The sequence below is a fragment of the Protopterus annectens genome, chromosome 6.part1 (assembly GCF_019279795.1).
Source record: "Protopterus annectens isolate FY-2018-M chromosome 6.part1, PAN1.0, whole genome shotgun sequence".
Taxonomy (NCBI): domain Eukaryota; kingdom Metazoa; phylum Chordata; order Ceratodontiformes; family Protopteridae; genus Protopterus; species Protopterus annectens.
In genome coordinates this window covers 492,921,275-492,946,083 of record NC_056738.1, presented here as the reverse complement: position 1 = coordinate 492,946,083, position 24,809 = coordinate 492,921,275, and positions in this window count along the sequence as shown.

The window sequence follows — 24,809 nt, the reverse complement described above, 5'->3', positions numbered from 1 at the left end:
CACATATATATGGCAGCACTTCATGTACATGTATGCATGTGTATCACACAGCACAGATGCAAATATATAATTTACGGGCCACATACAGGTATCTGGAAGTAAACCTGTATGATGTGCATTTCTATTGACAGTTAAGATGTACATAGCTGTAAACCTGTGTGTTTACAATAGGAGTCCATTGCAATGTGTTCTGTACATCTAAGTGTATGAGCATGCACATTGTGGCCTTCTGTGGTTAGAATTGGAGTGCATCCCAAACATCCCTGTGCTACTAAGTGTATGAGTGTACCCACTGCCAACTTGGGTAATTTGAGTCAGTGCATCCAAACAAGCCCTTTGTTTCTAAGTGTATGAGCATGCCCAGTATAACCTTGTGTAGTTCATAGGTTCATAGGTTCATTCTAGGCTATCTGCCCTAGGGCATTTATAAGCCTAGCCAGAATGTGTTTGGCTTTCGCCACCCATTTTAAATTTATTTTGCTATGCCCTTTTTCGAGGTTAGTATACTGTGCCTCTGTCTAACAGTGACACAGAAGTGATACCCGGGGTAAACCTACGATCTCCCATCCACTCATCAAGATTCCTCCTGAAGAGAGTCAATGAGGGACTCTGCCTAACCTGGACTGGGATTTTATTCCAGAGTGAAGGGAGCCTCTGGGTTATGAATCTGTCCCTCCAGCATGTCCTATTTATTTCAGTGCTGAGGTTCAAGTCTCTCGAGCGCAGCTCGATGGGATTTGGATTTTCTGAGGTGCAGCATGTCCATTAATTCGGGTTGGACATGGCTTTATATGTCAGGCACAGATCGCCTCTGAACAGGCGGTATGCCACTGAGTAGAGCTGGAGTTTCTTTAACCGGGCAGCATATGGCATCTGTTTGAGCCCTTTGATCCTCTTGGTGAGGTACTTTTGGGGTCTTTCCAGTTGCTGCAGGTGTCTGGTAAGGTACATCCCAAAAGGGGCATTGTACTCAATTATGGGCCTGATGAGGGATGAGTAAAGAGGCACGATGACGTCCCCTGGTCTAGATGTGAATCCCTTCATGATTAGGTGGGCTATATAAAATGTTTTACTAACCACTTTGGCCACGTGGTTGTCAAATGAGAGATTGCTATCAACTTGGGTCCCCAGGTCCCTAATTACTTCTTCTGTACTTAATGGATTACCACCTATGTGGTAATTTGTGGGCACTTTGTTTTTGCCAAAGGGGATGACGATACACTTTTTGGCATTTAGCTTGAGGCCATGGCTCTGGCACCAGTTGTCTGTTTCTATGAGGCACTTTTGGAGGATGCTTGTGTCAGCTGGAGAGTCGATTATGGTGCCCAGTTTGCAGTCATCTGCGAACTTGGTCAGCCACAGTCCTTCCATGTTGGCCTGTACCTCCGAGAAATATATACCGTACAAGAGAGGTCCCAGGACTGAGCCCTGTGGGACACCACTTGTAACTGGTTTGGAGTCTGACATGGCTCCAGCAATTCTAACCATGTGGGTTCTGTCCTTGAGCCAGTTTGCAATCCATCTAGTGACATAGGGGTTTATATTTAAGCTGGTGAGCTTATCTATAATGCCCGAGTGGGGTATTGTATCGAAGGCTTTTGCGAGGTCCAGGTAGGCTGTGTGGACCACCTTCCCCTCGTCAATGGCCTTGGTGACTGTTTCAAAGAAATCAACCAGGTTTAAGAGGCAGGATCTGCCCTTAACAAAGCCGAACTGGGTAGGATCCAGTGTTTGTAGGTCCCCAATATCTTTATTTATGAGGTCCATGATGATCCTTTCCATAGCTTTGCAGACCAAGCTAGTCAGGCTTATGGGGTGATAGTTTCCAGGATCCGTTGAGGCACCACCTTTATGGAGAGGGACCACTGTTGCTGTACGCCACTCTTTGGGCACATATCCTGTAGTAGGGCTGAGATTGAACAGTAGTTTTATGTTTGGGTTCAGCTCTTCTTGGAGTTCATGTAGGACGCAGCCCAGGACACCGTCTGGTCCCATTGATGCTGTGTTTTTTGCTTTGGAGAGGTCGGCTCTTACCTGAGCATCTGAGATGTCAGGGGGGCAGCACTCTGCTGGGATAGATATTTGCCCTTTGGTGGGAGGCGGAGAAGTTTGCCCTGAACCTGTCAGCTAGGATGTTGGCAATGTCTGTGGGTTCGGTGTATTTTTTGTCATTTTGGACTAATTCTGAGCATATCTGGGAATTGCCACCCAGGTTCCTAACATAACTAAAGAAAGCCTTGTGATTATCCTTAGTGTCCTGTGCAATTTTTCTCTCGAAGCTGGCCTTAGACAATTTTATGTGTGCCCGTAGTTTTTTGCTAATACTGATCAGTGATGCCTTCCCTTTTTGAGATTTTGCCCTATCATTTAGTAGCTTCCTCCTTCTATTGTATAGTTTGTTTATGGCTGGGGTCCACCAGACAGGACGTCTGCCTTTGGAGGATTGGGTCTTGGTTTTATTTGGGATCGCATGATCCATGCATTCCTGAAGGTGTTCATAGAATGCGTTTATAAAGGATTCTGCGGTCTGGGCCGTATTTTCCACAGGCCTGGGGGCTTTGAAGGATTCCACCTCAGTTTTGAGGAGTGTGAAATTTGCTTTAGAGAAGTTTTTCACTGTGGTTTTCTGGGCAGGGGGTGGGGTCGGGATGTGAATATCCAGTGAGATTAGTTTATGGTCTGATCTTACCAGTGAGGGATACACTTCTGGTCTGGAGCATAGAGTCCCCATGTTGGTGATGATCAGGTCCAGTATGTTTTCCCCTCTTGTGGGAGTGGTAACAAGTTGTTCCATAGCATTTGAGTTTATAAATTCTAGGAACCTTGGGGCCAGGGTGTTGGAGCTAGAGTAATGCTCCCAGTCTATGTTTGGGTAGTTGAAGTTGCCCAATATAATGGTGTTTGGAGAGACCTTCATATTTTCCAGTGTTCTCAGGAAGGCCGAGTGGGGTTCCTGGGTTTGGGAGGGTGGTCTGTAGCAGGCTATAAACTGGAAGGCAGTTTTACCCACTGTTAGTTGCACATGGATAGTCTCTGATGCTTCGTGCTTTGCCACCAACCTGGAGGTGTGGGTATCTTTGATGAATATCGATAATCCCCCTCCTTTTGTGGTTCTGTCCAAGTTTTGGGGCCGAAAAGCATGGTATGAGGTATTACCTGGTAGTGCTGGGGTGCTCTCGGGAGCCCTGAACCAGGTTTCTGTTACTGCACAGATATCGATGTTCTCCATGCTAAGGAGAGTTTCGAGTGCGTGCATCTTGAGGTTTAGACTTCTGGCGTTAAGTAGCATTACTCTTAGTTTCTTATCCCTTGTGATACCTATGGAGGTGGGTTTGTCTTTTGAGCCTTGCCTAAAAAAGGCACTATGGGGGTAGCAAGAGCCTTTGCCAATATCCGAAAGCCCAGGGGTGACAGGTGCAAGCCGTCCCTAGTGAAGCATCGTGGCTTGTCCAGCATATCATCCCAAGCTGACAGGCATTGGATCCCCTTTGAATGACACCAGTACTTAAGCCAATTGTTGAAATTGATCATCTTGTCTTCATATTGTGGCATCATTCTTGGTGAGGGTAAGATGCTACTCAAGGTCAGGTCACTGCCTGGGCTACATGCTCAGAGAGCTCCTTTATGTCTCTTTTCATGTAGTCCAGGGAGGTACGTCTCAGGTCATTCACACCAGCATGGAAAATGACTGAGTCATATTTGTACTTGCCTTGGAGTGACCTGAGTGCTTGTGTTATGTGGTGGATCCTAGCGCCCAACAGGCTACTCACCGTGACCCTCTCCTTGTTCAGCCTGGTGAGCGGGACGTCAGTGTGCCTGACGATAGAGTCACCTATTACAAGTGAATCAGGTGTGTTTAGTCTTAAGGGCTGTGACTGTTCGTCACACTGGCTTTGTGAGATATGTGTTGCACGTGTTTTGTTTTGGGGTAGCGGCTGCTTGGGTGTCTGCTTTGGAGGTCTCTGCTGCTTTGGCAGATCTTTATTTAGAGCCTCCGAGTATGTTTTTGTGTGATTATGTGTTTGGTTTGCTGTCGTGGTAGGTCTATGTGAGACTGGAATTGTAGTGAGTGTGGTTTCCTTCTCCTCCTGACTGGTTATGCCAGTACTGAGTTGAGAGAGCTTAGCCTCCAGTTTGGCTATATGGTTGCATCTCTCACATGTGTTGGAATTTGTTGGGAGGAGGAAAGGGTTGTCTGTGTACATGAGGCAATTGTAACATTGCCTCAAGATTCCCAGATTTACCAGCTGGACCGGAGAGGAGATTGACAACTGACCTTTGGACATGCTAGAATAATATTGGGAATTCCTTAATAATTGAAAACCAGGGCCAGTGGGGAGTGAGGGTGTAGTGCTTTTAATTTTTAGTGCTGACTTATATAATTGCTTTAGTGAGCAAGTGCCAGGTAACTTAAGTGCAATGTGTTACAGGTAACTTAAATGCAAAAACGACAAACAGTAACTTTCTTTCAAGTGAAACAAGGAAATAAGTACAGTAAGCAATGCAGATATCACTAGTGATCCACAGAAGCGCTGAGAAGCCGCGTATTAGGTGGAATTAGCGTTCCAGGGAAATAACAAGCAAACAAACAACAAGCATATAAACAAAGCTAGATTCAGCAGGCTTGGATCTAGTCTATGCTACAGAAAATAAGGTGTACCAATTTCAGTAAGATACAGTTCAAATATTCAGGCACTATAAACCTTTAACCAGAAATTCCCAGCTCAGAAGGGCAGAGTCCAGCCTCTTCTCCCACAAGAGTGCAGACCACGAACCTTCTTAATGTAAAATAACTGGCCTGAAGCCCAAGTGCTTAAACCAGAACTAATACACTTTAAGAATAACAGACACTGGGCTCTCAATCAGCAGTTCCCAACTTAGAAGGATGAAAGCTACCTGTCCTGCCACCACAGTGCATGCCACAAACCTTCCAAATGTAAAACAACTGGTCTGAAGCCCAAGTGCTTAATCGAAAAGACTTAGAATGATAGCTACACTTTAATCAAGTTACTACCAAGAAGTAATAAATACAATTGAATACTTTAGAGAATGCCTGGATTAGTGCTCAAGTTACACAAACAAAGCTAGATCCAGCAGGCCCGAATCCAGTCTATGCCACAGCAAACAAGGTGCACCAACTTCAGTAAGAAGCAGTTCAGATATGCATGCACTATAAGCCTTTAACCAGAAATTCCCAGCTCAGAAGGGCAGAGTCCAGCCTCTCCTCCCACAAGAGTGCAGACCACAAACCCTCTTAATGTAAAATAACTGGCCTGAAAGCCCAAGTGCTTAAACCAGAATTAATACACTTTTAGAATAACAGACACTGAGCCCTCAATCAGAAGTTCCCAACCTAGAAGGATGTAAGCTACCTGTTCTGCCACTACAGTGCAGACCACAAACCCTCTCAGTGCAAAACAACTGGTCCGAAGCCCAAGTGTTTAAACCAAAAGGCTTAGAATGAGTTACACCAAGCAGTAATAAATACAATTGAGTACTTTTAAGATGATGCAAAAGTAAAAAAGTAGGTAAAAACACAAGTACAATAAAAGCAGATGACATTTTTTTTTTTTTTCTGAACAAGTGCTGAGATCAAAGAAACAGATTTGAGTGCTGAAATTAGAAAACTGGCTAGTTATAAGAAAAAAAAAACTAAGCTAGAAGGCTTCCCCCCAACACAGAAGGGCTTGGGGGCTCAGAAGCCTACAAATAGTCTATACCACTTAACAGGATAGGCAGGAAACAAGCTTAATTTTTTTTTCTGTTTCCCAGATGCTCTCTTTGTACACAGTAGGAGTGCCTGAAATCAGAATATGATCTCACTGCACTCAGTTGAGTGAGCAAATGAGATGGGCCCAGAAGGAGTATCCAAACACAAATTTACAAGAGGGGCGGGCAGTTGCAAGGCCACTAAGATTAACACCAAAACAAAAACAGGGAGGCTGGGTGGGACTAACTGAAGAGCAGAGTCAAAACTTCCAGATCAGTTAATATTCCTTCCACACAGTTAAAATCAATTTAAATACTGTATTTTTTTGAAAAAAAAAGAGCAGATAAAGGTATTTTAATTCTCTTATACGTCCAGTTGAATACAGCAAGTTCTTAGCCGGCCAAAGCTGAGGTTTTTAAGCAGAAAATATTTCACACTGTACCACTTAAATAGGCAAGGACAGGAAATCAAAGAATGTGACTACCCCCACACCTGTAATTACTAGCAAATAACAAAATTCAGCAAACACTGACTAACTTCCAGTTCAGTTAATATTCCTTCCACACAGTTAAAATCAATTTAAATACTGTATTTTTTTTAAAAAAAAAGAGCAGATAAAGGTACTTAAATTCTCTTATACGTCCAGTTGAATACAGCAAGTTCTTAGCCGGCCAAAGCTGAAGTTTTTAAGCAGAAAATATTTCACACTGTACCACTTAAATAGGCAAGGACAGGAAAAGAATGTGACTACTCCCACACCTGTAATTACTAGCAAATAACAAAATTCAGCAAACACTGACTAACTTCCAGTTCAGTTAATATTCCTTCCACACAGTTAAAATCAATTTAAATTCTGTATTTATAGTCATAGTACATCCCAAATGGCCCTGTGCTACTGTGTATGAGCATGCCCACTGTGATCTTGTGTAATTGGAGTCAATGCATCCAAACAAGTCCTGTGATTCTATGTGTATGAGCATGACCACTGTAACCCTGTATAGTGATAGTAGTTGTCCATTCCACAGATGGACATACTCCAGTTCAGGGCTTGTTGTGCTACAACTATACCTCTCAGGCCTACCTATGTCTTACCTGCAGATGATGTGTCTTGTTTGTGCATACAGGCTGTAATGGACTCCTACTTTAAACACACAAGTTTACAGCTATGTACATCTTAACTGGCAGTATCCCTGTTGATGTTCTCAATCTTAAAAGGGCATTCTGACTGCCGTGAAATGTGTAATCTCTGTGTCACATCTCATAACTGCATAGTACTGTAATAGTGATCTGTAGATAGGCAGGAGTTCTGATCCCACCACTGACAAGTGTGTGTGTGTGTGTGTGTGTGTGTGTGTGTGTGTGTGTGTGTGTGTGTGTGTGTGTGTGTGTGTGTGTGTGTGTGAGAAAATGGCTGAGTGTAGTGGTATTTGTGTCTGCATCCTGTCATGACAGTGAGTTTTAATGCTTTCCAAAGTGAAACCACCTCTTGTACTGGCCTTTATCCTTGCCATCTGCTAAACCAGCCTTTTTCCCCCTCCCCACTGAACACATAATCAGTCCTGTGATGCAACCCAGCTCAGAAGCAGAATCAGAGTAAGTGTAATTGTATGGGTTCTGTGGCACATACCCCAACTGCATACCACTCTACTAGTTACCTTTACATAGGCAAGACTTGTAAGCACAATATTGGCAAGTGTGTGCGTTTGTGTGTGTGTGACTACCCTGTAGCCAGGCATACACATGTGTTATATTGTTTAACATGCTGCACACCATGGTAGTCATCTGTGGTGAGTGGAGACTACCAATTATTACATAGTTAGGGATAGAAAAGAATAGACAGTCCAGAACGACTACTGTTGGGTAAATTATTTTCCTGTGTCTCTGTCGAGCAGTGACACAGATGTGGTCCCCGGGGTGTATGGCCATACCCATCATTCCCCCACCCCAACTCCACAATCCCCGGGGTATATTTCCTTAGCCATCATTCCCCACCCCAAACTCCACATACACAACAACCATCCCTTCTCTGGTGAACTGATTAAGATTTAAATGTTATAAAACAAGAGTTGCCTCTGTTTTGTGTACACGTCAATTCCTTTGGAACCCTTCCGTGTCACAAAGGGTGTTCAGACATGTTTATATATATGGCTATAGCTGTGCCTGTGTATATTCATATATATAGCCCCTGCCCCACTGCAGTGCAATCCTGGAGTGAGAATATTAAATAATGGGGGGTGTAGGGCACAGCCCCCCACATTGGGGGTGTGGGGGGCATAGCCCCCACATTATGCCAATAGTTTTTACTAAAGATATATATATATATATATATATATATATATATATATATATATATATATATATATATATATATATATCAATGCATTTCTAATGGATATACCTTCTTATAATAGTGAACACATTAAAATTATGTGGGGGGCTACACCCCCCCACACCCCCCATTTTGGGGGGCTGTGCCCTCCACACCACCCTTATTTAATATTCTCACTCCAGGGTTGCACTGCAGTGGGGCAGGGGCTACATTCCATTTTCGACCAAATGAACTTTGCTAAGTGAGCTTTCAGTCAAGTGAGCTTTAGTCAAGTGCAATGCCTGGTATCATTTTCGACTAAGTGTAATTTGATGAAATGTATGGAATCCACATATATATATATATATATATATATATATATATATATATATATATATATATATATATATATATATAAAACTATATATATATATATATATATGTGTGTGTGTGTGTGTGTGTGTGTGTGTGTATGTGTGTGTATATACACATCCCGTAAGTGCATATATTTATTTAATATTTAGTTCTAACAGTTGTACATATGTAGACTTGTCTATGTTGGTTCACAGTGTACAGTACAATCAATGGTACTGTACATATGTACACAAAGTGACTGTCCCATTTGTTTTCAGTACTGTGAAATACCTGTAGTAACATGTGTATTATAAAAACCATGAACCATGTATACAGCCAAGATGGCTTAGTGATAAGCTCAGTGACCTTGGTGTTTATGGACCAGGGTTCAAGACCTGCAAGGGTTGGTGATAATGTCATTTAGGACTGAATGAGACACTTTTAATTGGGTGTAAATGTGTTTTCGCGACAGTAAGCAGCGGGTACACACAGGTAAAAGACATGTACAACTCACAGTACACTTGAAATGCCCTTCTTTGGCAATCCTGCTGATGTCACCCACCTAGACATACACCTCTGGGAGTGCTGTAACCTAGTAATCTCTGTAGCATGTCCTGTAACTGCATAATGCTGTAGTGTGATAAAGTAGTTTGGTAGGTGTTTTAATCCCAGACTTGCCAACTGTGTGTGTCTACCTGCCTGAGAAGGGAACAATGCTTTTTAGAGTATGCACACTCCTTACAATTCACATACTCAACTTTGGCAAGGGTGCTGATGTCACCCACCTAGAAATATACCTCTGGGACTGCTGTAATCCAGTAATTGCTGTAGCATGTCTTATAACTGCGTAATGCTGTAGTGTGATAAACTAGTTTGGTAGGTATTCATAGGTTCATAGGTTCATAGGTTTATACTAGGCTATCTGCCCTAAGGCATTTATAAGCCTAGCCCAAATTATTGTGGCTTACGCCACCTTATATGAAAAATACTGTGCCCATTAGTTTGTTGTGCCTCTGTCCAGCAGTGACCCAGAGATGATTCCCAGGGTAAACCTACGATCTCCCATCCACAGGTCTAGATTTCTCTTGAACAGAGTCAGCGAGGTGCTCTGCCTCACATGGACCGGGATTTTATTCCACAGCATAGGGAGTCTCTGAGTGATAAATCTATCCCTCCAGCACGTCCTATTTATATCCGTGCTAAGGTTTAAGTCGCTTGCTCTAGTGGTTTTGGTGGATTTGGATTTTTTGAGGTGGAGCATGTCCATTAATTCCGGGTTGGACATGGCCTTGTATGTCAGGCACATGTCACCTCTGAGCAGACGGTATGCGACTGAATAGAGCTGGAGTTTCTTCAATCTGGCAGCATATGACAGATTTTGGAGTCCCTTTATCCTTTTGGTGAGGAACTTTTGGGGTCTCTCCAATTGCTGCAGATGTCGGGTGAGATACATCCCGAATGGGGCATTGTACTCGATCATTGGTCTGATAAGTGAAGAGTACAGGGGAACAATGACCTCACTAGATCTGGATGTGAATTTCATGATCAGGTGGGCAATGTAGAAGGTCTTTCTAACCACTTTAGCAATGTGAGTGTCAAAAGAAAGGCCACTGTCAACCTGGGTCCCCAGGTCCCTGATAACCTCTTCTGTGCTTAGTGGATTGCCACCTATATGGTAGCTTGGGGTTACCTTGTTTTTCCCGAAGGGTATGACTATACATTTTTGGCGTTTAACTTCAGGCCATGGCTCTGGCACCAGCTATCTGTTTCCGTGAGTCCCTTCTGAAGGATATCCGTGTCCGATGCACTTTCCACTATGGCGCCCAGTTTGCAGTCATCTGCAAACTTTGTCAGCCAAAGTCCTCCCATGTTGGCCTGTACTTCTGAGAAGTAGATGCCAAACAATAGGGGCCAAGGACCGAGCCCTGTGGGACACCACTTGTGACCGGCTTGGAGTCTGACACAGCGCCAGCAACTCTAACCCTGTGGGTTCTGTCCTTAAGCCAGTTTGCAACCCATCTTGTGACATATGGGTTTACATTTAAGCTGGTAAGTTTTTCTACAATACCCGAGTGGGTATTGTGTCAAAGCCTTTGCAAGGTCAAGGTAGGCTGTATGGACTGCCTTTCCCTCATCAATGGCCTTGGTGACTATTTCAAGAAGTCGACCAAGTTCAAAAGGCATGATCTTCCCTTGACAAAGCCAAACTGGGTCGGGTCCAATGTCTGCAAGTCCCTATATCTTTGTTTATGAGCTCCATTATGATCCTCTCCATAGCTTTGCAGACTAGACTTGTTAAGCTTATGGGGTAATTACCAGGGTCCGTGAGGCGCCACCTTTGTGGAGTGGGACCAGAGTTGCCGTCACGCCACTCCTTGGGCACGTATCCTGTGGTAAGGCTGAGATTAAACAGCTGCCTTATGTGCGGGTTTAATTCCTCATTTAGCTCGTGTAGCACACAGCCGGGGACACCATCCGGTCCCATTGATGCTGTGTTTTTAGCTTTAGAGAGAGCAGCTTTCACCTGCGCATTTGAGATGTCCGGGAGGCTACACTCGGCTGGGATAGTTATCTCTCCTTTAGGGGAGAGGGGTGAAGTTTGCACTGAACCTGTCTGCCAGTATGTTGGCAATGTCTGTGGGTTCAGTGATTTTTGTATCATTTTGGACTAATTCTGAGCATATCTGTGAGTTTCCACCCAGGTTCCTAACATAGCTGAAAAAGGCCTTATGATTGTCCTTTGAATCCATGGCAATTTTCTCTCAAAATTGGCCTTAGTTGATTTTATGAGTGCTCGTATTTTTTACTAATAATGATCAGGGGTGACTTCCCTTTTATGGATTTTGTTCTATCATGTAATAGCTTTCTCCTCTTATTGTAAAGTTTGTTAATGGCTGGGGTCCACCAGATTGGACGTTTGCCCTTTGTGGAAAGAGTCTTGGTTTTATTTGGGATTGCCTGATCCATGCAGTCCTGGAGGTGTTCATAGAAGGCATTTGTAAGGGATTCCGCAGCTTGGGTTGTGGTTTCCTCTGACTCAGGGCCTTGAAGGATACCACACGAGTCTTGGGTAGTGTGAAGTTTGCTTTAGAGAAGTTCTTCACCATGGTCTTTTTGTTTGGGGTGGGGCGGATGTGGATTTCCAGTGAGATTAGTTTATGATCAGATCTCACCAATGAGGGATATACTTCCGGTGTGGAGCATTTTGTCCCCATGTTTGTGACAATGAGATCTAGTATATTTTCTCCTCTCGTGGGAACAGTGACTAGCTGTTCCATGGCATTTGAATTTATGAACTCCAGGAACCGTTGGGCTAGAAAGTTAGGGCTTGAGTAATGTTCCCAGTCTATATTCGGGTAGTTGAAGTCACCCAATATGATGGTGTTTGGAGATACATTTATACCCTCCAGTGTCTTCAGGAAGGCTGTGTGGGGTTCCTGAGTTTGAGAGGGTGGCCTGTAGCATGCTACAATTTGTAGAGCAGTTTTGCCTATGGTTAGTTGCACCTGGATGGTTTCAAGCTTCATGCATTGCCACCAACCTGGAGGTGTGAGTATCCTTTATGAATATGGATACACCTCCTTTTGTGGAGTGGTCCGGGTTTTGGGGCCGGAACGCATGATATGAGGTAAAACCTAATAGTGCCGGGTGCTCTCAGGAGCCTTGAACCAGGTTTCAGTTACAGCACAGACATTGATGTTCTCCATACTGAGAAGGGCCTCGAGTCGTGCATTTTGAGATTTAGACTTCTGGCATTGAGCAGCATTACCCTCAATTTCTTCCCATTTTGTTTTCTAGGGTGGTAGGTTTAGAATTTGAGCCTTGCCTAAAAAGGCACTATGGGGTGGCAAGAGCCTTAGCCAATATCCGGAATCCCAGGGTAACAGGTGCAAGCCGCCCTTGCGAAGCAGCGTGGCTTGTCAAGCATGTCATCCCAGGCAGACAGACACTGGATCCCCTTTGAATGACACCAGACATTAAGCCAATTGTTAAAGCTGATCATCTTGTCTCTATATTGTGGCATCATTCTTGGTGAAGGAAGGATACTGCTCAGGGTTAGGGTCATACCTGCCTGGGCTACATAATCAGAGAGCTCCTCTATGTCTCTTTTCATGTAGTCCAGGGAGGTACGTCTCAGGTTGTTCACACCAGCATGGACAATGACTGTGTCATATTTGTACTTGCCGTGGAGTGACCCTAGTGCTTGTGTTATATGGATTCTAGCGCCCGATAGGCAGCTTACTGTGACCCTCTCCTTGTTCAGCCTGGTGAGTGGGACGTCAGTGTGTCTGACTATGGAGTCACCTATGACAAGTATGTTTGGTGTTGTATTTGGCCTTAAGGGCTGTGACTGCTTTGCACACTGCTTTTGTGGTTTATGTGTTGCTTGTGGGGTGTCTTGAGGTAGCAGTTGTTTGGGTGTCTGCTTTGGAGGCCTCTGCTGTTTAGGTAAATTTTACTCAGAGCCTCTGAGTATGTCTTTGTGTGTTTATGTGTTTGATTCAGTGGAGTGGTAGCATTATGTGAGGCTGGTTTTGTGGTGTGTGTAGTTGCCTTCTCCTCCTGTCTGGTCTTGCCAGTCCTGAGTTGAGAGAGCTCAGCCTCCAGTTTGGCTAAATAGCTGCATCTCGCAAGTATTTGTGTTATGTGGGAGGAGGAGAGGGTTGTCTGTGTACATGAGGCAGTTATAACATTGCCTCAAGATTCCCAGATTCACCAGCTGGACCGGAGAGGAGATTGACAACTGACCTTTGGACATGCTAGAATAATATTGGGAAATCCTTAATTGAAAACAAGGGCCAGTGGGGAGTGAGGGTGTAGTGCTTTTAATTTTTAGTGCTGACTTATATAATTGCTTTAGTGAGCAAGTGCCAGGTAACTTGAGTGCAATGTGTTACAAGTAACTAAATGCAAAACGACAAACAGTAACTTTCTTTCAAGTGAAACAAGGAAATAAGTACAGTAAGCAATGCAGATATCACTAGTGATCCACAGAAGCACTAAGAAGTTGCGTATTAGGTGGAATTAGCTTCCTGGGAAATAACAAGCAAACAAACAACAAGCATATAAACAAAGCTAGATTCAGTAGGCCTGGATCTAGTCTATGCTAGAGCAAACAAGGTGAACCAATTTCAGTAAGATACAGTTCAAATATTCAGGCACTATAAACCTTTAACCAGAAAATTCCCAGCTCAGAAGGGCAGAGTCCAGCCTCTTCTCCCACAAGAGTGCAGACCACGAACCTTCTTAATGTAAAATAACTGGCCTGAAGCCCAAGTGCCTAAACCAGAACTAATACACTTGGACACTGGGCTCTCAATCAGCAGTTCCCAACTTAGAAGGATGAAAGCTACCTGTCCTGCCACCACAGTGCTTGCCACAAACCTTCCTAATGTAAAACAACTGGTCTGAAGCTCAAGTGCTTAATCCAAAAGACTTGAATGATAGCTACACTTTAATCAAGTTACAACCAAGCAGTAATAAATACCATTGAATACTTTAGAGAATGTCTGGATTAGTGCTCAAGTTACACAAACAAAGCTAGATCCAGCAGGCCCGAATCCAGTCTATGCCACAGCAAACAAGGCGCACCAACTTCAGTAAGAAACAGTTCAGATATGCATGCACTATAAGCCTTTAACCAGAAATTCCCAGCTCAGAAGGGCAGAGTCCAGCCTCTCCTCCCACAAGAGTGCAGACCACGAACCCTCTTAATGTAAAATAACTGGCTTGAAATCCCAAGTGCTTAAACCAGAATTAATACACTTTTAGAATAACAGACACTGAGCCCTCAATCAGCAGTTCTCAACCTAGAAGGATGTAAGCTACCTGTTCTGCCACAACAGTGCAGACCACAAACCCTCTCAGTGCAAAACAACTAACTGGTCCGAAGCCCAAGTGTTTAAACCAAAAGGCTTAGAATGAGTTACACCAAGCAGTAATAAATACAATTGAGTATTTTAAGATGATGCAAAAGTAAAAGAAGTAGGTAAAACACAAGTACAGTAAAAGCAGATGAAATTTTTTTTTTTTTTTTTTTCTGAACAAGTGCTGAGATCAAAGAAACAGATTTGAGTGCTGAAACTAGAAAACTGGCTAGTTACAAGAAAAAAAAAAAACAAGCTAGAAGGCTTCTCTCAAACACAGAAGGGCTTGGGGCTCAGAAGCCTACAAATAGTCTATACCACTTAACAAGAAAGGCAGGAAATAAGCTTAATTTTTTTTCTATTTCCCAGATGCTCTCTTTGTACACAGTAGGAGTGCCTGAAATCAGAATATGATCTCACTGCACTCAGTTGAGTGAGCAAATGAGATGGGCCCAGAGGCAGGCTGAGGGGCGGGCAGTTTCAATGCCACTAAGATTTAACACCAAAACAAAAACAGGGCGGGTGGGTGGGAATAACTGAAGAGCAGAATAACCAGTTAAAAATTCCTTCAACACTCCTTCATACACAGTTTAAATCAATTTAAATACTGTATTTTTTAAAAAAAAAAGTGCAAAAAAAGGTACTTAAATTCTCTTATACGTCCAGTTGAATATAACCAAGTTCTTAGCTTGCCAAGCTGAAGTTTTAAAGCAGGAATTATTTCACATGCACCAGTTTAAATATGCAAGGACAGGAAATCAAAGAATGTGGCTACCCCCACACCTGTAATTACTAGCAAATAACAAAATTCAGCCAACACTAGCTTTTAGTTCAAGTTACTGAAGAGCAGAATAACCAGTTAAAAATTCCTTCAACACTCCTTCATACACAGTTTAAATCAATTTAAATACTGTATTTTTTAAAAAAAAAAGTGCAAAAAAAGGTACTTAAATTCTCTTATACGTCCAGTTGAATATAACCAAGTTTTTAGCTTGCCAAGCTGAAGTTTTAAAGCAGGAATTATTTCACATGCACCAGTTTAAATATGCAAGGACAGGAAATCAAAGAATGTGGCTACCCCCACACCTGTAATTACTAGCAAATAACAAAATTCAGCCAACACTAGCTTTTAGTTCAAGTTACTGAAGAGCAGAATAACCAGTTAAAAATTCCTTCAACACTCCTTCATACACAGTTTAAATCAATTTAAATACTGTATTTTTAAAAAAAAAAAAGTGCAGAAAAAGGTACTTAAATTCTCTTATACGTCCAGTTGAATATAACCAAGTTCTTAGCTTGCCAAGCTGAAGTTTTAAAGCAGGAATTATTTCACATGCACCAGTTTAAATATGCAAGGACAGGAAATCAAAGAATGTGGCTACCCCCACACCTGTAATTACTAGCAAATAACAAAATTCAGCCAACACTAGCTTTTAGTTCAAGTTACTGAAGAGCAGAATAACCAGTTAAAAATTCCTTCAACACTCCTTCATACACAGTTTAAATCAATTTAAATACTGTATTTTTAAAAAAAAGTGCTAAAAAGGTACTTAAATTCTCTTATACGTCCAGTTGAATATAACCAAGTTCTTAGCTTGCCAAGCTGAAGTTTTAAAGCAGGAATTATTTCACATGCACCAGTTTAAATATGCAAGGACAGGAAATCAAAGAATGTGGCTACCCCCACACCTGTAATTACTAGCAAATAACAAAATTCAGCCAACACTAGCTTTTAGTTCAAGTTACTGAAGAGCAGAATAACCAGTTAAAAATTCCTTCAACACTCCTTCATACACAGTTTAAATCAATTTAAATACTGTATTTTTAAAAAAAAAGTGCAAAAAAGGTACTTAAATTCTCTTATACGTCCAGTTGAATATAACCAAGTTCTTAGCTTGCCAAGCTGAAGTTTTAAAGCAGGAATTATTTCACATGCACCAGTTTAAATATGCAAGGACAGGAAATCAAAGAATGTGGCTACCCCCACACCTGTAATTACTAGCAAATAACAAAATTCAGCCAACACTAGCTTTTAGTTCAAGTTACTGAAGAGCAGAATAACCAGTTAAAAATTCCTTCAACACTCCTTCATACACAGTTTAAATCAATTTAAATACTGTATTTTTAAAAAAAAAAGTGCAAAAAGGTACTTAAATTCTCTTATACGTCCAGTTGAATATAACCAAGTTCTTAGCTTGCCAAGCTGAAGTTTTAAAGCAGGAATTATTTCACATGCACCAGTTTAAATATGCAAGGACAGGAAATCAAAGAATGTGGCTACCCCACACCTGTAATTACTAGCAAATAACAAAATTCAGCCAACACTAGCTTTTAGTTCAAGTTACTGAAGAGCAGAATAACCAGTTTCCTTCAACACTCCTTCATACACAGTTTAAATCAATTTAAATACTGTATTTTTTAAAAAAGTGCAAAAAAGGTACTTAAATTCTCTTATACGTCCAGTTGAATATAACCAAGTTCTTAGCTTGCCAAGCTGAAGTTTTAAAGCAGGAATTATTTCACATGCACCAGTTTAAATATGCAAGGACAGGAAATCAAAGAATGTGGCTACCCCACACCTGTAATTACTAGCAAATAACAAAATTCAGCCAACACTAGCTTTTAGTTCAAGTTACTGAAGAGCAGAATAACCAGTTAAAAATTCCTTCAACACTCCTTCATACACAGTTTAAATCAATTTAAATACTGTATTTTTAAAAAATAGTGCAAAGGAAGTTACTTAAATTCTCTTATACGTCCAGTTGAATATAACCAAGTTCTTAGCTTGCCAAGCTGAAGTTTTAAAGCAGGAATTATTTCACATGCACCAGTTTAAATATGCAAGGACAGGAAATCAAAGAATGTGGCTACCCCCACACCTGTAATTACTAGCAAATAACAAAATTCAGCCAACACTAGCTTTTAGTTCAAGTTACTGAAGAGCAGAATAACCAGTTAAAAATTCCTTCAACACTCCTTCATACACAGTTTAAATCAATTTAAATACTGTATTTTTTAAAATAAAGTGCAAAAAAAGGTACTTAAATTCTCTTATACGTCCAGTTGAATATAACCAAGTTCTTAGCTTGCCAAGTTGCCAACTGTGTGTGTGTCTATCTGCCTGAGAAGGGAACAATGCTTTTAAAAGTATGCACACTCCTTACAATTCACATACTCAACTTTGGCAAGGGTGCTGATGTCACCCACCTAGAAATACACCTCTAAGACTACTGTAACCCAATAATTTCTGTAGTGTGTCCTGTAACTGTGTAATGCTGTAGCATGATAAACTAGTTTGGTAGGTGTTCTAATCCCAGACTTGCCACGTGTGTTTGTCCGCCTGGGAAGAGAACAATGTTTTTTAAAGTATGCACACTCCTTACAATTCACATACTCAACTTTGGCAACAGTGCTGATGTCACCAATCTAGAAATAAACCTCTGGGACTACTATAACCCAATAATTTCTGTAGCACGTCCTGTAACTGCATAATGCTCTAGTGTGATAAACTAGTTTGGTTGGTGCTCTAATCTCAGCCTTGCCAACTGTGTGTGTGTGTGTGTGTGTGTCTGCCTGAGAAGAGAACAATGCATTTTAGAGTACACACACTCCTTAAAATTCATATACTCAACTTTGGCAAAGATGCTAATGTCACCCACCTAGAAATACACCTGTGGGACTGCTGTAACCCAGAAATCTCTATAGCACATTGGGTAACTGCGTACTGCTGGAGTGTGATTTAGAGCTGTGGTAGGGTTCGATCCAAAACCATGGCAGTTATGTACGTGTTGTGTGCGTTTTAATGCCTGTGCAAGGAGCAATGCATTATAGCCTACTCACTTCCAGGACATTTACAATGCCCTACCTTGGTAATCCTGCTGATGTCATTCCTTGTCAAATACACCTCTGGGGAATGAGTTCCCTAGTAATCCTTGTGGTGCATCCTATAACATCTCCATGCAGTAATGTAATATAGATCTTGGTCATGGGTTCTATACCCACACATCAGTTTTGTGTGTCTCACTGTCTGTTTTGTGAGCAATGCATTTTGGACTACTCACTTGCAGGAAATTTGAAATGCCCTCCTTTGGTAAATCTGCTGATGTCTTTCCTTGTGAAATACACATTTGGGGATGGGGTAGCCCAGTAATCTCCATAGTGCATGCTATGACTGCGTAATGCTGTAGTGTAAGAAACTAGTTAGGTAGGAGTTCTATTCCAAGACATGTAAGGTGTGTGTGTGTTTGTCAGTCAGAGCCTGTGTGGAGGTGGCTGTGAATGTCTAACCACTGGACATGTTGAGGAGTGGGTTTTGTAGTTTTCCTATATGGTGGCCATAGTATATGTCACAATGACCACCTCATGAGGATTACAGATTTCAATCAGCCAAGAGACTGAGTTGGCAAGCCATACCCCTACATCTGTCAAAAGTCCTGGTGAACAAAGTAACCAACCCTACTATTACCCAGAATACCGTCTGAACCCATGTGTCATACACAAACACACTTGTCTAGAAAATCCCGCTATGTTGCTAGTACCCTGCACATTGTTGACAGATATTAGGCATGGTGTGATTGCAGTGGGCTGCAGAGGGCATGGCACCCTGTCCACCAGTACAATAGGCACATAATTGCGGACAATGCAACTTCACTATGTTCCCCACTGGACACCTGCAACATATATGGTGTCATCAAATGTGATCCACAAAGGACATACAATGCCTAGCACACATGCCCTGTATGGACAGATGTACTGACACTAGGGAATACCTGTATCATGCTATCAATGCAGGTGCAGGGTCAACCTGCTGTCTATTAGCAGGTCCTGCCAAACCAGGCCAGGATTGGCACATCTGATGATGCCAGTCTGTGTACATAACGTGCCAGGCAAACCAGGTACACTTAAACATGTCACTGTACATTAATGTGAGACATGCACATCCCAGGCAATGTCCATGTCAAGGACTATCAAACACAGCATGGCATGCATTGCACAGTAATGGCCACATGCAATAGTAACCAGGATGACAGAACGGTTACTACAATACCCATCTGTGCGGGACAATGCAGACACTACACCCCTAAACCACACTGCAGACCATTGTCAGGTGACCTGATGCCAAGGATTACCCCTCACCCAGCCTTGTGCAACCATCTTGCACAGCCAACCACTACACACCCATGAAGCAAACATGCATGTCAGTACTGGCACCTTGTGTCTGCATGTGGGGTATGATGTTCCCAACCACAGTCACACTCAGTATAACTCCCACTGGCATACTGACTGATATCAGACACGTTCACATGCCCTAGCCCATAGAACCTCAGGATAACCCTGTGGTGCATGTAATACCTGTGCATTACTGTAGTGTGGCAAACTAAGTAGTTAGAAAGTGTATTTGTGAGCCTGCCAAGGGGTGCCAATGTGTCTGAGTCCCTTAGAGAGTGCGGTTGTGTTGACAATGACATCTGTTCATGTGGACAGCCATGTGTGCTACACCTAATGTATGTTTACTATATCTCTGTTGCAGATGTCGCTCACCAGCACACATATATGTCAGCTATGTGGCACATGGGGTAACTGCATGCACTTATAATAGTAATGGCTAGTCAGTCAGGGGTTTGAACCATTGTATTGGCAGGTGTGTGACAGAAGATGCTTAGGTTTTAGTCTCCCAGCCCTTCTCTGATGCACTTTGCCTCTGTCTGTCCCTCACACACACTCTGTGGTGGGTGTGGAGAAGTACACCTGTTCAGCAGCAGCTTGTGTTTTGTAAGTGATGGTCATGATCAGGTGATGGCCTCTGCACCTATTGCAGTCCTCCTCTAGCTGATTGCATGTGGAGCAGCTGTGGTGACATTCCCATAGCCAATTGCATAGAAACACAGTACAATATCTAGGAAAATCATGTTGGTGTTTGCCCATGACTGTTACTGTGAGTGGTACCTGGATCTGGTGTCTGGTAAACAGCATCTCAGATGAAATATGGATATTCCTCAAACAACATACACAGTGGAATATAGCCTAAAGACAGGAGGGTCTACAGCATGTAAGTGTAGCTATGCTTAATTCAGACTACTGCCAATTTAACAGGATGTGTGTGGCAATGGCTAGACTGCATGTTTTAATAACTGACAAGAAAAAAACCATCTGCAGGGTCATCTGTGGACTGGTCAGTGTGGAGAACCATTTGTTTCTTGTGTTACTTACAGAACACACATCTGTGAACTGCAGAAGCATAATGTGAGGATTGCAGTCGGTACACAGTGACAGTGATGAGGGTTACTGCCATTGCATCCCTGAGCAGACATACGTCACATGGAACAGTGGTATGACAGTCACTGTCTGAGGTTATCACAGTAATATGCCAATAATGGGCCACTGTTCATAGCTGCAGTCACAAGTCATCTACGCTTTGGACAAATGTCATGCAACATATATGAATGTGTTGTGCTCCCTCTGCAAATGTATGACATCTGTTGTCTTGGGTTGATGGCAATATCTATGCATGCTGTTATAAGTAATCCTGAATGCTGTTGACTATTACTGAGCTTTATCTGTGTTAAAACTGCAACACCATAGGCTGTATGGGATTGGAGGTCCCGGCGGTACTACCTGTCCCACTTCAGCAGGCCATGGCACTGGGCACCAGCACGTCAGGGGCCCAGCCTTGGACCTCCACCTCTATTGGCTCTGCACCACCTTCTGGTGGAACCGCCCCTGAGGATGGGGCTTACCCCCCCTAGGAGCAGGTCCAGACAGGAACCTGTCAGCCGTCATACAGTCCAGGCCGTGGTGTGTAGGGGGCTCAATAAAGGGTTTCAAGGCCAGCTACACCAGCTTGAGGGCAGAGTGGCACATTTAGAGGGTGAGTCTTCCCCTCCTAGACAGCCCCCAGCACAGCCACCTTTGCGGCTGTGAAGGTGCAGTGGTGGCTGCCCATGGGTGGTGACCTTCGTCCCACTGTTTTCATTTGGGGGCTCATGGGTTTGTGACTACCAAACACCTCTCCCTGTCCAAGGTGTATCCCCCCACATGTGTCATATACCACTCCTGAATGCTGTCTTGTCTGTCTTGTCTGTCATCCTACCCAAACTATCCTCCATGAGCATACCTAGTCTACTTCCCCAATATCCCACTCTCACCTTAAGAAAATGGAAACAAAAGGCCAATCCATTCCCAAAACAACTTTTGCCCCATACATAGCTGTCCATTTCACACACATATCCACTGGACACATGTAACCTTTTTAATTTGCATCATAACATACTACTGTTGTCCTCACCCCTCTCTCAGGCACACGATCTTGCTATGCACATGGCTCCTAAAGGTTCCAGGTACACATGATGCAGATATCCCCATTGTACACACAACACTACCAGTCCCTCTATGGTTACCCCATTTCACTTTTTAATGATGATGATGTTGCACACAGAACCTTGAAAGAGTACTGTTCTCACATAATTATTGGACAGGAACTGTTTTCTTAATGTAAATAAAATGCTCAAAATAATGTATTTGGGCAATGTACAAATGTTTGCATGTATTAATGACAGATGTCTGTCTGAGGGAGTCTTGATATTACATAGGACAACACCACTACATAATACAGGAGTTGCTGGTGTTTCCCTTTTCATTCTTTTTTAATACTTTGTTGTCACATGGTATGTTCTTGATATATCTATATATATCTATATCTATGTATGTATATATATCTGGACATAAACACACACACATACATCTACATAATGAAATACATTTCCTATACTGTTGAATGACTGTGCTGGATGATATGTTTGTGATAACATCTGATGTCTGTATATCTGCCATGGCTTAGTGGTAAATCACATTGGCTGTGGTGGGCTGGGTCATGGTTGCGAGCCTTGCACAGGCCATTTATTTTGTTGCTGGGTAGAACAAGGGTCATTGGATACGGAGTGATTAAGGCACTTTTAAGCAGTTGTGAGTGGGTGTGCATGGGTTTTGCGTGACTGTAAGCAGTGGTTACTTTTCGTTACAGTTCCTTACACTCAGTTACCTTCTTGATTGCTTAACCTGTGTATGCAGTGCTTACCCCAGCGCAAACAGGCTGAAACCTGCTCACTGCTGCTTAAAAGTGCTTAGTCCCACTTACCCCAGAACTAATTTCTTTAAAAGAAAAGAAAAAAAGGGGTGACGGGAAAGTGGTGAAAAAGGGGCACAAAGAGGGAAAGACAGTAGGCAAGGTAGCTAGGGATGTGCAGGATGGGTGCAAGGAAGCTCCATAGCTGTCGACTTCTTCTACAGCAACGGCTGTGCATATGCAATAAATTTAGAGGTACATTTGGGCACTCACAACCCTGAGAGAGGGTGAGGACAACAATAGTAAGTTGTGATGCCAATTAGAAATGTTTACATTTGTCCAGTGGACACGTGTGCAAAATGGACAGCTATGTATGGGGCGTGCTTTTTTGCGGGAACAGATTGCCCTTTTTTTCTTTTATGTTTAGGTGAGAGTGGGATGTTGGGAAGGAGCCCAGGTATGATCAGGGATGATAGGTTGGGTAGGATGTCAGACAAGACAAACAAGACGCATACAGGGGCAGTATATGACACATGTGGGGGGAAACACCTTGGATGGGGAGGGGTGTTTGGAAGTCGCAAGCCCATGAGCCCACAAATGGATACAGTGGGACTGAGGTCCCCACTCATGGGCAGTCACCACTGCACTTTCACAGCTCAGAAAGTGGCTGTACTGGGGGCTGTCTAGAAGGGGCAGGCACAACCTCTAGTTGCGCCACTCGGCCCTCAAGCTGGCATAGGCAGTCTCAAATCTCCCTGTCGAGCTCCCTACACACCACGGCCTGGACCGTACCACGGGTGACAGGTTCCTGTCCGCTCCCGCTCCCGGGGGGGGTGAGCCCCATCCCCTGCGGTGGTTCCATCCAAAGGTGGTGCAGGGCCAATGGACGAGGAGGTCCCAGGCTGGGTCCCAGATGTGCTGGTGCCCAGTGCCATGGCCAGCTGAGGTGAGACAGGTGGGTTCACTGGGACCGGCCTTCCCATACGAGCTACATTGAGAATGTTTAAGGCAGATATGGGTTAGTAATAGTCAACAGCATTCACGATTAGTTATAACAGCATGCATAGGTATTTCCATTACCCAGGGCACCAGACATAAAATAGTTGCAGAGCAGGCAGAACACATGCATATATGGGTAAACAGTGGCCATTACAACAACATGCAGGTTTCATTGATGGCAACAGGACACCAATATGGGAGTATTTTAACATGGCACATGCATAGAAATAGATGTGAATATTTATAAACCAATAGGACATATGTCCCAACAAAGATTAGGAGTGTAGACATACCAATTGAGTTGTGTAAATCGGTTATTTTTGCACATATGGTAGGGGTGAGAGAGAGAGAGTTCAATTAACAACTAATAAATCCTTGTAGTTTCCACAACATTCATAGTCACTGCAGTGGTCTGTCCCTTATATGTATTATTACACTACCCAATGGCATTATATTGTACAATGGTATGTTTGTAAATTAGTATGTACAGGACCTGCGTCTTACTTACAGGCTTGACAAGATGCAGGTGTTAATGCAACATGTTTTGAGACTGCTGTCATACACTTTGGGTGAGATGCTGGGATGACAGGTATGTTTGCATGTGCAGGTCTGATTATCAGTTATGTGTCATTAACAGCTGCCTACATTTCTTGGATCATCACATTAATCTGTTTGGGGAACAGGGCAAAAGGCAGGTGATGCGGGCCATTTATCAGGACATACTGGGCAGATTGGAACAGTTGAGGTGTATGAATATGCATATCACTTTCTATTTGAGCATTCTAGCAAACTCTGTACAGTTGTTAAGTGTATATATGCATACAGCTTTCTCTCTGAACATTCTAACTAACTGTGTGCAGTTGTGTGGAATGATTATGCATACAACTTACTGGCGCTCCTGGGATCCAAAGCCCTGCTGTGTGTGACAAAAGCATTACAGTTAAGACCACTGTATACTATGCTATCAGGCAATTGTTGTGTGGCTTTGCAATATATTTAGTCTAATATGACTGACCTGTTTGCACTTCCAACATTGTTATACAGCACTTCAGACACATTTTATCTGCATACCACAGTGTGGGTAACACTTCTTACTACAACAGTGCTATTTAATAACTGCAACAGTACAACATATGACTGCAGAGTGAACAGAAGCAATGCAGGTGTTAAACCTTTATTTGCAGCATATTACACAATTCTGTATACTGGTACAACACTTTCTGAGGCTCTTACATTTATTTGTTATGACACTACATGCAGGCTATTTACTAACCTGCCACACAACGCATCCTTTGCAGCCTAGCATCATAGGCTTGCTGGTTCACAGCACGCTCATCTGCAGCTGTCAGGGAAGTACAGTGATATTTAGCCATACCTATCCATAGTATACACAAGCTAGGCAATTATTAACTACGTTGTGGAAGGAGTACTTACTCAGTTCTGGGGCATTCTGCATCTGCATTGCTTCCTGGATCCACTGTTCCAGGACATCCCCCTTCACCGCTTCAG